Source organism: Bos taurus, chromosome 10, assembly GCF_002263795.3.
Source record: "Bos taurus isolate L1 Dominette 01449 registration number 42190680 breed Hereford chromosome 10, ARS-UCD2.0, whole genome shotgun sequence".
NCBI lineage: Eukaryota > Metazoa > Chordata > Mammalia > Artiodactyla > Bovidae > Bos > Bos taurus.
Genome location: NC_037337.1, coordinates 32,773,055 through 32,785,723, shown reverse-complemented (window position 1 = coordinate 32,785,723; position 12,669 = coordinate 32,773,055). Strand labels below are relative to the sequence as shown.

General features: G+C 43.0%; 1 long non-coding RNA gene across 1 annotated transcript; it reads right to left on the bottom strand.

Annotated features, from left to right (window-relative positions):
- Positions 1-4,891: 4,891 nt before the first annotated feature.
- LOC104973118 (uncharacterized) lies at positions 4,892-11,758 on the bottom strand. Its single transcript, XR_009496178.1, has 2 exons — positions 6,176-11,758; positions 4,892-5,655 (listed from the first exon to the last, which is right to left on the bottom strand). It is a non-coding gene; the product is annotated as an uncharacterized lncRNA (long non-coding RNA).
- Between the last annotated feature and the right edge of the window lie 911 nt (positions 11,759-12,669).

Genomic DNA, 12,669 nt, shown 5'->3' with positions numbered 1-12,669 from the left:
TATTCTAAAAAACTATAAAATTCATACTTAATCTGTACTGCTAATCCAAAAATCAGCTTTTATTTAAAAATTAATTCTGGTATACCCTATATGTCTTAAAAACTTTATGATGCCTCTTGGGAAAACTTCCAATTATGTGTTCATAATTTTGTTTTTACCCTGCCAAACATACATTGCTCCTCTTATAATGTACCTGTTCTATTCTTAGTGAAATCACTGGATTCCAAATCACAATATCATGATTTATTTCAGCAATAATTTAGCAGAGACAAATCCAATGCTACCTGGAAAGATGCTTATTATCTCCCACCCCCCTGCCTCTAACTCATCTAACCCTTCTTCCAACATCTATCACAAAAGGATCTCCCTCCTCCCCCATCTGTTTTGCTCAACAAGAACTGCTGTAGAAAGAGTAGTGAACTGAGAGCTGCTAGTCCAGGGACTTGGTCCCAGGGTTGTTACTATCTTGAGTTAATTAGACTTTGAATTAGTATCTTAACCGCTTGGGGCCTCCATTTTCTCATGTATAATATGAGGGGGATACAGCTGATAATAATTATTAAAAAAAAAAGTAAAAGTGCTGTTTATTAGGCTTTTACTATAGGCAAGGAATTGCGCTTTGTGCTTTACATTATCTCATTTAATTTTAATCCTCCAAACAAGTTTATTAGGTGTATCAGTCAGAGTCCAGCAGGAAACAGATGGTGCATATCAAATCGGGTAATTTGAGGAGTGCTTCATAAAGGAACTATATTAAAAAGGTGTGAGTGGGGGTGTTAGGAAACCACAAGGGAATGGAGCAGTGCCCCTAGGCTGGTCATGGGGAGGGAAGTGGTTACCTAAAAACCCAGAGAGAGAGCTCTATGAAGAAGGCTGCTTGAGCCATGGCTGGGTTGTAGCCAGCCCACAGGTACCCTGGGGATCAATGCTCAGCCCTCATTCTATCCACTCTGAGCAAATCCCCAGCAAAGGCCAAGGTGGCATTCTGAAATCATTCATGTGAGTCTCCAGGATCACAGAGCCTGATACAGAAAGCAAAGAGTGGATCTGGAAGAGCTAATGGTGTTGAGTATAGTTATCCTGATTTTATACCTGAGACTGCTGCTGCTGCTAAGTCACTTCAGTGGTGTTCGACTCTGTGCGACCCCATGGATGGCAGCCCACCAGGCTTCCCCGTCCCTGGGATTCTCCAGGCAAGAACACTGGAGTGGGTTGACATTTCCTTCTCCAATGTATGAAAGTGAAAAGTGAAAGTGAAGTCGCTCAGTCGTGTCCGGCTCTTAGCAACCCCATGGACTGCAGCCTACCAGGCTCCTCCATCCATGGGATTTTCCAGGCAAGAGTACTGGAGTGGGGTGCCATTGCCTTCTCCATACCTGAGACTACTGAGATTCAAAGAGGTTGTTTCTTGAGATCACATAATTAGCACAGGACAGACCCAGGATTCAGCTCCTCCCTGTCAGACTCCAGCGCCTGGGCTCCTGACTGATCCTCAACTAGAGTTCCTTTTTGTCCTTCCAGGATTAGAAACATCCTCAGAAGTGATCTAATCCAACCCTCTCCCTTAGAGATGCTTGAAAGAGATGTCTTTCCATTTAGGACATGAGCCTTGCAGAGACCTCAGTCACCTCTGAAAAGTTAGTGGTCTGTGTGGTCTTTCTTCCTGCTCCTATACTTATGTTTTATAAATCCTGACATGTAATTTTGATTTATAATCCTGTGTAAAACACTGATAGAGACAAAGAGACAAGGCTGTTAGAAAGTCAAAGGGAGAGAATAACATTTTTATTATTAAAAAAAACCTCTTCTGGCATGCTCTCTAAATTAAGCACAATTAGACAATTTTCTTTGTTCAAAGAGTAATATGGGGAGTAGAGAGGGGAGTAAACTGATTATTTTATTTCCTGGTTCACCTGCTAGAATGAGAACACAGCCCAAGACTATGCTAAATGTATTCCATCGACTGTGGAAGAAGTGAGCAAAATCCAAAATGCTTGACTGAGGTGAAACTAACAACTAATATGAAACATATTATTCAACATCCCTGTGAGGGCCCTGAAGATAAGGAAAGGAAATTCTCATGGAGTGAGTAAATAGTCAGAGGTTGTTAATTACTCGTATGTGAGAATTAAATTTGTTTAAGAGGGAAGGCTGTAGTAATTATCTGAGGTCAAGGGGCCCATCCCCAATCTGTCTGCTCCTCTGTCAAACTGAGATAAAAGTCCCGTTTAGGTCTCCTAGTAATGGGGAACTCTTCCCACACAAGTTCTTTCTGGCCTGTACAAGCTGTGGTTGCAGAAAATCTAATTCAGTTGTTGGGAATATGAAACAAATCTAAAAAACAAATCTGCTATAAACTGCGAATCAGAGCTGGACCAGCCCTCAATGCCCATTTAAATCCAGAATCTAATTCAACTAGAGTTGCAGATGTACTTCCTGGTGTGAAGCAAGAAGGGAAGTAACAATACTGGGAACGTGGCCCAGCCCCATCCCAGGTCAGGTCCTGCACTTGGGCTCTACTCTCTGCCTCCTGGGGGTCACAACACTAGCGCCTTCAGACCCAAGGCAAGAAAGGAATAAACCTTGAGTTTCTGGCAGGCTGGAGAGGTGGCCTTGTCAGTTATCTCTGTTCCTAACAGGACCTGAGGAAGCTGTTGTGGGTGAACAGTGAGTGTTTTGACCCAGAGATGCCTCACCTTGAACTCACATACCATTTTTGTTTTGTTTTGTTTTACATCAGAGTAAGCAATTTATCCTTTATTCCACCTTCTAGGGTGGAATATCTACATTTTTGTTTTGATTGTTTGACAAACTTCTCTATTGTAACAGAATGCCTGCCCGTGAGTAATGAGGTGCATGGATTTTTAAAAGGGGCATTTTCTTTTTTTTTTTTTCAAGGAGGGCATTTTTAATGACTTCTTCAAAGGCCATCAGTGAGACCTGAGAGAACACTCTCAGGAGAAAAGCTTAGGTTTGGAGCTCAGGTTTAACTAGCTGGCTAATCATAAGAAATCTGAAAATACCTGAGTGGAGGACATCTTTTCCAAGAAAAGTGATCATCTTGCCTGCCTTTGAACCCCCGCTAAGCAGGTTTTTTCTTTACCTGATAATCATCAGCAGCTTCATCACACCTTGGTAGTGAGTGAAAATGGAGTTAGGGCAGAATAAGGGTAAGGAAATTCCAGTGATGGGAGGTGAACCAGCGTTGAGAGCCTGCTCTTCAAACAAGCCTGTGCGGCTAAAAGGCAACATCTACTTTATGAGATACAAGGTGAGAGGAGCTCATATTTAGGCCCTGGAAATATCTAGAATGTTGAACCTATCCTGAATTCACTTTCAAACTAGCTCTGACTTAGTAATTTTCCTGGTAATTTCCCCTGACTCAGGAACTAAATAAAAATAGGGGTAATGTGGCATCTAGAACCCATCTTTTAGGATGACTGAGTATTGCTGGGGGAGGTAGAGGAGGAGGAGGAAGGTAACAGAAGAGGAAGGAGAGATGGGAGAGGGAGGGGAAAGGGGAAAAGAGACAGGAAAAGAGAAAGAGAACTCTGCCAGTTGACTTCATTTCCACACGAATCCACCCACTTGGAGCTTCTGTTGTTGCTTTGTTTATGCAAAGTGAGCCCGGCTGACACAGTGAAAGAGCTAAGAGATGCATGCAGAAGAAGGCAAAAATAATTTTAAAAATGTAAATGAAACTAAAACACACACACGCACACGCACGCACGCACTCCTTTGGGTCGGGACAATCCCTGCCTGCAGACTTTGAAATAAAAACACTTCGAGGAGGGGAGGGTGGGAGGCCCAGCAGCAGCGGGGAGCGTTGTCGCTGACCGAAAGAGCTCTGGTGAATATCAGGTTCGGATTAGTGACAACTCAGAAGTCACGCCGGCGGTTGGGGGAGGGAAGTTTGCCAAGGTCTCTGAACTCGACGCAAGAGCGAGCAGCTTCCCTCGGCGGGCGCCGGGCGGAGCTGAGCGTACCCAGGGAGACCTCTGTCCCGGCCGGAACGAGCCCCACCGCGCTCACACCCCGCCCAGAGACTGAGTTTGTCAGCGATCATAAAATGGGAATTGATTATTCCAGCCACCATTGATTAGGGAAGAATGCTTACTGCAGCAGCGGGGGAAAGGTTAAGAGGAAATTGACCTTCTTCCTAGGTGACATAAAGTCATTAGGTAAATGAGATATTCACACAGGAGTTTTAAAAGGTCATGCTCAATTTTTATTTGTAGCCTGAAGAGTCAACCTGGACCTTCAGTTTAGGGCAGGGACCCCGCTCTCCATCCAGGCCAAGTGGACCACAGGAAGAGAACTCATTCGCAGCGCAGGGCAGGGCCGAGGTTGGGGGGTGTGTTATTTTCCTGGGAGGATCGCACTGGAATTGGCGGGGGGCCTTGGGATCCCGAGCACTGGACCTCCCGCCTGACTCGTGTGTGCGTTTCTGTGTATACGTGTGTGCCCGTGTGTACCCTTCTGGGGGGGTCTGTGCTCTGCGCCCGCGTCTCCACGGTTCGATTCGCCCGACAGGAAACTGGTGTCGGGCAGAAGCGGACAATTAAAATCCTTGCCCTACCACAGCCGGCCACGTCTCACACAGAGTGAAAGTGGCTTTTTTTTTTTTTTTTAAGGAGAGAGTGAGAGATGTATTTATGCACATATTTATCCCTCTAATTATAGGAATTAATCCTCTTACTTATGACTAAAAGGTAACGTCGAAGGACGTCCCTTTGATGTGGAAAAGCATCATTTGTGACTCACATTCAGACTGATTAAGGAATAATTGTTGTTAAACGCTTTACAAGAGGAGAGTGTTTAATTGAGGGGCATTCGTAATTTTACGGCTTAGCACAAAATTAAACGTAATTAAAAACTCAGAAATTCCAACTGATTTTCCAATTATTTTTATTGTCTGAGCTAATTGTTACACAAGGGTATCACTTCTCCCCAAAGGCATTGCAAAAAAAAAAAAAAGCAATCCTACCTTTCTCAAATTTTCAACGCGAGGATTCACAGCTTTCTTCAGGTCCAGGCCAGGTAAAGACCTTCCCCACTCTCCCTTCCGAGGTTCCGCCTCGCGCCCCTCCCTCCCCCACTGTAATTAAGCGTTTCAGCCACTTTCCCCTTTCGGTGAGTTCCTGCAACACCTTGGGATGCGAGAAAGTGATGGCAGTTCTCTTCTGCAGATCATTACAGCAAAACTGGAAGTATCTATAGAAGGCTGATGAATTTCTTGAAGTAACACTTGTCATACATGGCGGCGAGATTAAAAAAAACCTAAGTAAACACAGCTCTCTGGGGGCGATCCCTCGACGCCTCTGCCTTCGAGTGTGTGGCAGGAGGGAGGTAACACGCAAACGCGGACTGGGAGATGTTTATAAACGTGCGCACGAAGACATGCACATACACGCAGAAAACTTTTTTTTTTTTTTTGGCCAAGGCGTCTCAGATTGTGAAATTCTTTTCTAATATCGGGATTACTGGAATAAAGCAAAGCTATCTTTGTATATATGACTTCTCTTAATGTCCAAATAGATTTATTTAAATACACCAAAAGGTTTATAAAAAGTGCTTCAGTATTATAGAAAGAAACACATCCTCACAGATAGTCCAGAAGTGGCCCTGTCTTTCCTATCAGTCTTGGAGGGAATCCTAGAAAACAAAATAAAAAGCATAAAATTAGGCAGAATATGAATTTATAAATTTCAATTAGACTAGACTGAGAGTGTGCAGTAGTGGAATGTTTCCATTTCACTAGTTTCTCTGTAATTCTTTTTAGGATAGAGACTTCAGTGGATTCAAGCTTTCTATCTGACTTTCCCGTCTACCCCTCATAAAATAAATGATTGCCTCTGATCTGATGTGCCAGGTGAAAATGGGTAGAATTAAAACTGTCAATTCTGCTTCCAACTTGTGTCTTTTGATTGAGTTCAAAAGCTTTTAAAGGTAAAACGTGCCGATCATTTATATGTATTGTTTTTCTCTTATCACGGCTTTTAACTGAAAAGAAAAAGTATATTTCCAAATTCATTTTCTCTGGAAGATTTGAATCTTCCAGGTAATTTGATGATGGAGCCTAACACATGTGATCTCCTGTGCCCAGTGAAGCCCGGTTTACAAGAGTGCAGTCAAAGAGGTACAGTGAAGTCTGGTTTTTCGGTTTTCTACCTACATGGTTTATTTGGAGTTGAAATGAGGCTATTTAAATCAGAAGCTTTCCAAGTGCTTCTTGTTCAGTTGCTCAGTCCTGTTCGACTCCTTGCGACCCCATGGACGGGAACGTGGTCCAAGTGCTACAATACTGCTCCAAGTGCTATAATACTCTTTTGGAGAAAAGGCTGGAGTAGGCAGAGTTGGAAAGAATGGAGGAAGGATCTCTGAAAGTTAGAAATGGTGAAAAAGACATGTAATCTGATGTGGAAAATTGAGTAAAAGAGCCACTGCACACTGTAGCTGAGGCAAAGATTGCTGAATCCTTTGAAGAAACTGACACGGATTTTCCAGAGCTGGGAGGAAAGAGAGAGATGGATTGGGGGTGGGGGAATCCTAGGGTGGGCATTTTACGTAAATGAGTAAATTCGAAATGTAGTACAAATCCAGTATAGTAAAACTGACAGTTCTGACAGTATTGACAACATAAATATATGTTTGAACACTGCACTTTCAGACACTTAACCGATGAAGCAATAAAAAAATTCGACTACAATATTTCAAATAATCGACATTGATGTTTTGATACATCATTTTTATACTCCAAATCGATCTATCACTCTGGGGCTGGTCAATTTTAAGTAAAAATGGGCTGCAACCATTTGCACCTTGGCTAATGATGATCTAATAACAGCCCTCAATTAATTACACCTAAATTGTGCTTTCTTTCTTCAGGATGAGAGCAGGAGGGGGCAATTCTTGAGGAACAGAACCTACATTTGAGTCATCCTCCACCCTCCTTTCTATTCTATTTTTGAGATTGTGGGGAGGGGAGAATTTTAGAGGTGGCAAGAGGTCTTTGTGTGATCACAGTCACTGCAGGCTGAAGGCCCCTAGCTTCAGGTAGCTACTGACTGGGTCTTGTACTGAGGATATGGTCCTCGCTTTTACTTCTCAAGGTCAAAACTAAATTTTAGAAAATGCAGTCACAAAGTTGATCATATGATTGCACTTTTATGCAATCACAAAGTCCCCCAGGTCCCATACTGTTTCCTCTGTTTCAAGAACTAGACGGAAGAGATTTGCTCAAAGAGAGGACTGGAGATGTCTCTAAGGCTCAGTGTGTGGAGGGGTGTGTGTGTTGTGTGTGTGTGTATGAGAGAGAGAGAATTTTAAAGTACCCAATTGGAGTTGAATCTCTCCTTCTGCCCCTGTCCCCTCTAACTCCCCACCCTATGCTAAAGGTTTACTGGCTACTGGTTTTTTCTTTTTTCTTTAAGCCACAAATAAGAAGGAAGACAAATCTCTTCCAGAAAGGAGGGAGAACACTGATGAGTCCTGCATCCTCAAGCACATTCCCTGAAGTCTCTGTTCCTTTTTCTTTGCCCTCTGGGGTTTCCAGTGAGCTTTCCTACTTCCACTTTCCTTTCCACGCCTCTCCAAATTTGATGTGGTAGTGATGGTGGGAGAGGGAGGATAAAACTAATTTATTATTATTTTTTCAAATAATTATTTATTAAATCCTGGACAGGCCCAGGATATAAACTGGAGCACTCTGCTGTGCTCGGAGGATCTAGGCGTGGAGGGAAGGGGGGCCGGCTGGCGCCCCCACCCCAGCCCTCTCCCAAAGCTCTAGTCTCTGCAAAGCCCCGACCCTTCGGTCAAACTCGCATTGAGACTCGGCCTTCTGACCTAAAACTTAGCCGGGCTCCACTAGACGGGATTCCAGCGTCTGACTTCTTTCCTCTAAACTTCACGAATACAGTTTAAGTCCTTCCAAACCACCGCCGGCTGAGACTGAGACTTAAGCAACGAGTTAAGCTACAGTAAGATGCGAATCAAAGGAAAAGGACGTGCGTGGCCCACGTTGGGTGAAGGTGGGAGTCCTAGAAGAGCTCCCCCGCCTGAGCATCACCTGGTTCCGATGGTGTCAGCCTCTGACCGGGTCTTTCCAGCTGTCTGCCCGGCAAATGGGGGGTGGGAACTAGAAAGGGGACAGTAGGAAGACAGGAAAGACAGAAAGAGGGGACAGAATCAAGATTGCGGAAGAGATAAGAGAAAGAGAAGGCGAGAGGAGGATGAGAGGAAGGAAAAGAGCGCGGGAAGGAGCCAGAGACAGCGAGAGCTAGCGCACGTCGTGCTTGGAGCCCCGCCAGATAGCGCTAGAGGGCTATTTATTGAAATACTTTCCTACTGCGACATAGGATAGGAGCTAAAATTGGGAGAAATAAGAAATAAGGCAGAGCAAAGGAAAAGAAAGTACAATCATTCCACCCCATCTTATTTAATAAGAGAAATTGTGGGGTGCCTTATTGTTATTAATTGGAGGGAGGGGTGCATGGTAGAAAGCCTAAGTGGGGAAAGGACCAAAAACCAAGACAAACAAAAAGAGGTCCCCTTCCTCTCTTGATCCCAACTAAGAAGAGAATAAGCAAAGTTAACAGGTAAGAAAGCAAGTGAAATTCTTCCTAGAGCAACTTTCAGAGCTTCTGGCTTCATGGCTGGGAAGGTCAGAAACAGTTCACAAGGATGAGCTGAGCTTTACAGAGAGATGTTTTTAAAGTAATAGATGACTGCAAGGGGGTGGGGAGCGAGAGGCAAACACGTTATTGAAAACACCAAATAAAATATATATCAAAAATTCCAACTGTCAGCCAGCAGGTTGGAACAGAAAGAGAACCCCTTTGCCTTTGTCCTAGCGATGCTGGGTTCAGGGCTGTGTCTGCAGGGCCGCAACCAAACTCCTTGAATAACAATTTATACTCTGGGAGGCTTGGAGAAGAGAGCTGGACCACAAAAATTCCCTGTTGCATTCAGAAACCAAAGAACAGTGAAGCAGATGGAGAGAGAAGACCTAGTGACAGAGGTGGAGTCCAGGGAGACAGAGAGAGAGGAAGAATAAAATATTTGGATCCTATTTACTTGCTCAGGTCAGTAATGCAAGAAAACTTCTTTAAAACCATAATTTACTCTAAAATATTGATTTAGTTTTATTCTAAAAGCCCAAGCATCTCACATCTACCTTCTCATTTTAAAACGGCACTTTCCTTTTACCTGAAGGAATTTTTTGAATTAAAGTAATAATTAGTATCTTTCTTCCAAACCAGTCAAGAGAGCCTCCACAAATAAAAATTAACCTTAAAGAGGAAAAAAGAAAGAAAGAAGAAAAAAAAAAAAAAAACAAACCCAAACTCTGCTTAATCCAAAATACTCCAATTCAAAACATTAAAGTTACAAATAAGATTAAGGGTGGATCTATTTGTTTCTCTAGCAAGGTGCCAATTGTTCTAACTGTTGTAAGAAGACAAAAAGGTTTTAAGCCTAGTGATTTTAATACACAGATTAACACTTCAGACTTTACAGTTCTGAGGAATTTGGAGTTTTCTGTGCTGAGGATCTATAACTTTTTAGGTGAAAAAAGGAGGAAAAGACACATAAGTTCCTACAGGAAGGTGAGCAAATTCACCCAAAACAGACTCTAGGTTCATAGATGCTCATTTCAAATTACTCTCCATAAAGCCAATGCCCTTTAAATTAAGTAACTTTAGAGCAATTCAATTATTCCTTTAACAGCTTGAATGTTACCTATAATATCATTCCATGTTGAGACAAAAAGAGAGAGAGAGAGAAGGAAAAGTAGAAAAGAAGCAGTTCTCAGAAGTCTTGGGGATGCTCCAGTAAGCAAGAGGTGATTAAAAACAGACCCTCAAGTTTGAAAGGCCTAATTCCCCCTCCCATTCACCTCCACCGGATCAGGTCCCCTCCCTTCACCTTTTTTTTCTTTTTCATTCAGTGCCCCCACCCCGACTCCAAAGCTCAGTAGCCGATTTGGGATTCTGAAGAAATAGACTTCAGCATCCATATTTGTTCTGGGGCACTTGTAAAATGCGATTTGTAGAAGGTCTTCAGCCTTCTGATTGTCTTTGAATTGTTTTTACTGAAACAGATCTTTTGCAGTTAATGAGTCCCCACGCAGCTGGACAGCTCCTCTCGGACACTAAGAACTCTAACCCCAAAATGACCCCAATTTGACACCGCAAGATGAAATTTTACCGCCTGTTAAAACCATTTCCAGCCTGAGCAAAAGGGGCTGACTATTGACGGAGGTGTGTGCCGCCTCCTGCGACCCCCATCTCACGCCCGTCTCCCGGCCCTGCCCCACCTACTTTTCCTTTACCCCAAAAGTGGCAGAGCAGATGAGCCTCGAAGTCCCGGAAGGGTTGCGGAGGCTGAAAACGGAGCATCAGCAAGATAGTATCCCGGACTAGAAACCAGAAAGCCTGCGTACTCCACTGCTTTTGAGTAGTTTCAATGGGACTGCAAAACTGGGAGTTAGGGGAGACTATGAAGTTCTTAAATGTTCTTCAGTTCTATTAATAAAACATCAGCAAGTTGGTGATTAAAAGTAATCGTCCTTTGAATTCATCAGATTGACCAAGAATGGACATCGTGAATCACCTCCAACTTGATCTTGTGTGTAACTGACTGCACTGCGATGCTATTTTAAACTAACAGTTTCATAATTACGTGCAACTAGGTAAGTGAAATCTCTTTAGTCGCATGAAATTCGGGATTCTCCCTTTAAGAAACTGGTAAAATTTTAAATGACACAGATTTTCCTCCTGGAAGACTTCACTTTTAACACTCTCACACTTCTTAACTAAGGTCTTTGGAGTTAAGGATGATTGGTTGGTTTTTTCCTTAACAGTATCTCAAAATGTTCTATTTCTCTCTCCCTCCCACCTCTGACCAGATTGTCCTAATTACTTGCTTTAATGTATTCAATAAAATTCGAAAGTAGTTACAGAATATCAGAGCAACAGAGAGAGACAGGGAGAGAAAGGAAGAAAGAAGTTCAGATTAAAATGCCTTCTGCATCGCCCAAAGGATGAAAACACGTGAAAAAAGAATTCAAACTTTTTTCTTTTGTAAAGCTCAAGATGATCACGGAATAATCAACCCATTATTAGCTCAACAACTGTTTGAAAATACAGAAACCATCAATTGGTCTGAATTGTTTTTACTCGATGCACTTCCGTGGAAGAAACACTTAAAAAAAAATCTTCGTGTAATTTTTCTAAATAAAGGCTGTAGGAATGTTACTCACTTCACAATATCATTAAGAAAAAAAAAATGTAATGGTAAGATGAGTAGAAGATAGCAACTTTGAATGTTTAAACTGCGATGCAGAGGTTGGGTTCCAAGTTGATTTTTACAAAAGCAACATTTTCAAGGAAATTGAGATCCTTTAAAAAAGAAAAGTAATTGGCGCCTATTGCTTACTATATAGGACACTTAAAACAATAATAACCCTATTGGCGACAAATATGCAATATTGATAACAGGAACAGTTAGAAGAGTTAAAAACTTAAAAACTGAGTACAAACTTCTCAGCTAGCGGCGCTGCACTGGGACCGTGGATCCACCGACATAAAGACCTCTGCTAAGTCGAAAATGCTCCGTAGCGAGACCAGTTTTATTTTTTTCTTTCTCGGTCATCTTCCCGCCTCGGGTTAACCGAATTCGAACAACTACCTCTTGTTAATAAAATTCTGGAGGTCAACTTTTTCTTCTCTTTTGCATCTTCTTCTTTTTTTTTTTTTTTTTACTCACCTTTCCTTATATGTCCATGAGCAACTCAGCAACAAATACGAAGGATGCTTTTAATCTTGCAGTTCTTCTGAGAAGAAAAAATGAGGAGGTGGATGGGGAAGGACACTTCTCCCAACGTTCAGGTTTCTCACCAGTCGGATCTTACTGGCTTGAAGCCTGGCTTACGAGTTACTGAAAACCTGGGCTAGACTCTCATCCCCAGGCTCCGCGCACCCGGCTGTCCTTGCTGCGGCCACCCCGGGCCAATACTGCGCGATCCACGGCCCCACTCCCTGACGTCGCCCTACCCTCGCCTCTGCAAGTCCCTCCGCACTATCTTTCTTTTATATGTGAGGGCCCATTTCCCGCAGACATCATTGTTATGATGGCTCATTTAATCAAACTGTTTAATTGCTCCGGTAATCACTATCATCATCACAGGTGCTCAATCATTCATCATTTTTGGAGGGCTTTATTGACCTCCCGAGCTCATTCCCCAACCCTATTAAAATCGGGCCAAATTTCTCCGACTCCGCTTGGAGTCTCTGCAGGCTGCTATCTAAGCTCAGTTGAGTTGCCCGAAAGCTTACAGTGAAGCAGAGAAGATAAAAGGGGGACTTTAAAAAGAAAAGAAAAGCCTATCAGCCTTTTCTCACTCTCTCTTATATTCTCATTCTCTCTCATTTCCTCTTTCTCTTGTCTGACACACACACTACTTTATTCCTTTATTCTCCTTGTGCTCTCCTCCCCTCCCCCCCAACCCCCGCCCCCATCTCTCGGGAAGTCGGTCAAAGCCCAGCGCAGAGGATACGCTACTTTCTATTCTCCAGAATGGGTTCAAAGTTGGAGAAGGAGGCAGCTGTTGAGGAACAGTCTGTTTTCAATTCTCTGGGATCATGAACCACGGCGAGAGCGAGGAGTTGG